General features: G+C 40.3%; 1 pseudogene; it reads right to left on the reverse strand.

Moving 5' to 3' along the window:
• The window catches only part of LOC107701449 (NACHT, LRR and PYD domains-containing protein 12-like), a 29,677-nt pseudogene that overhangs the window by 23,118 nt on the left and 4,253 nt on the right, over nucleotides 1-2,306 (reverse strand).

Genomic DNA, 2,306 nt, shown 5'->3' on the forward strand with positions numbered 1-2,306 from the left:
TGACTGTAAATGATATCTTATATGTTCTTAATACCTCAGTATCTGCAGCTGACAGTTTGGACTCTTCAGTCCATCAGAAATAAATTTTACACCAGAATCCTGCAGGTCATTGTTACTCAGATCCAGCTCTCTCAGGACACAGTTTGAGGATTGTAAAGCTGAAGACACAATTTCACAATGCTGATCTGAGATACTGCAGCCAGAAAATCTAGAAGAGATTATACAAAATTTAAGAAACAACAAAACAATAAAGACATGCACAGAGGGTTGCCAGTTTTCGGTCCTCAGGGAACGGAGGATGACATAATCTAAACACTGAATCGCAATAAAATGAGCTCCTGAGAGTGAGACAATCTGATTATTTTATCATGCAGATTGATTCATATCTGAAATCAGATGAGCTCCTGACTGTTTATTCAGCTAATGAATATTTAAAATTTTGCAAAATGTAGCAAAGTTTTCTGAAGGTATAAAAGGTATACAAGTTTTGGGAGACTCTCCAGATAGTGTCGAAGATTTTTATTAATCAAAATATGAATTAATCAAGTATAAACAAGGCGAATATAACCATTTATATATCCAGTTATTCTTCCATTATAATCATATATGCATGTGTGTTTCCATTATAATCATATATGCCTGTGTGTAAAATGCCTACGTGGCTAAACTGTACAGACCCTCAGATTAGAAACATCTCGAAAAATACAAATGGGGCTTCTTTCTTTACCATAACAAGACATAGCGGCCCCTTCTCTCTAGGGAGAAATCGAATTGTATGCACAAAGGAACCATTCTATGTATGGAAAACGCCTTAAAAGAAAACTGTATAAAGAGAAGGCAAAATAACCATTCTGGAGATTTTCTCTGCAGAGAACTTCTCGGCTTTGTTCAGTTTGAAATAAAGTCTAACTTCTGGAAACAAAACCCCAAGACTGAGTGTGATCCCTCAGAGCAGCGGCTGAAGACACTACAAATTGGCGCCCGAACAGGGACTGGAAAGGAGCAGCAGAGTGGATGACCACTTTGGGCTGGCTTTGGCAGAGCAACACAAACGGTGGCCACCTAAAGGTATGCATTTTTGCTTATATAATTAGTTTGTGTTGTTTGCCGGTCTGCCCTTGGTGGTAAGGACACTTAAAATCTGCTCTTCCAGATTTAGAAAAAAAAAGGGGGGTTTTATTCCAGAAGAAATAACTGCATGCACATATTTGGTTTACTGTTAGGAAGGCCTTGATAGGTGACCTAAAATTGAAACTGGAAAAAAAATACCGTCATGTACCGTGAAACCGGTATAATTTTGAAAAATACCGTGATATAAATTTTTGGGAATACCGCCCAGCAATAACAGACACACACAGTTAGATCATCTACAGGCACACACAGTCAGATCATCTACAGGCACACACAGACAGATCAACTACAGGCACACACAGACACAAAGTCAGATCAATTACAGACACACAGTCAGCTCATCTACAGACACACAGTCAGCTCATCTACAGACACACACAGATCAACTACAGACACACACAGTCGGATCATCTACAGACACACACAGACAGATCATCTACAGACACACACAGTCAGATCATCTTCAGTCACACAGTAAGATCATCTACAGACGTACACAGTCAGATCATCTACAGACACACAGTAAGATCATCTACTGACACACACGGTGAGATCATCTACAGACAGATCAACTACAGACACACACAATCAGAACATCTACAGACAGACACAGTCAGATCATCTCCAGACATACACAGTCAGATCATCTACAGACAGACACAGTCAGATCATCTACAGACACACACACAGATCATCTAGACACACACAGATCAACTACACACACACACACACACACACACACACACACACAGTCAGATCATCTACAGACACACACAGATCAACTACAGACACAAACAGTCAGATCATCTACAGACACACAGTGAGATCATCCACAGACACACAGTCAGATCAACTACAGACACACACAGATCAACTACAGACACAAACAGATCATCTACAGACGCACACAGTCAGATCAACTACAGACACACAGTCAGATCAACTACAGACACACACAGTCAGATCATCTACAGACACACACAGTCAGATCATCTACAAACACAGTAAGATCATCTACTGACACTCACGGTGAGATCATCTACAGACACACACAGACAGATCAACTACAGACACACACAGTCAGATCATCTACAGACACACACACAGATCATCTAAAGACACACACAGATCAACTACACACACACACACACACACACACACACACACACACACAC

This window comes from Sinocyclocheilus anshuiensis, unplaced genomic scaffold (genome assembly GCF_001515605.1).
Source record: "Sinocyclocheilus anshuiensis isolate Anshui unplaced genomic scaffold, SAMN03320099.WGS_v1.1 scaffold2476, whole genome shotgun sequence".
Lineage (NCBI taxonomy): Eukaryota > Metazoa > Chordata > Actinopteri > Cypriniformes > Cyprinidae > Sinocyclocheilus > Sinocyclocheilus anshuiensis.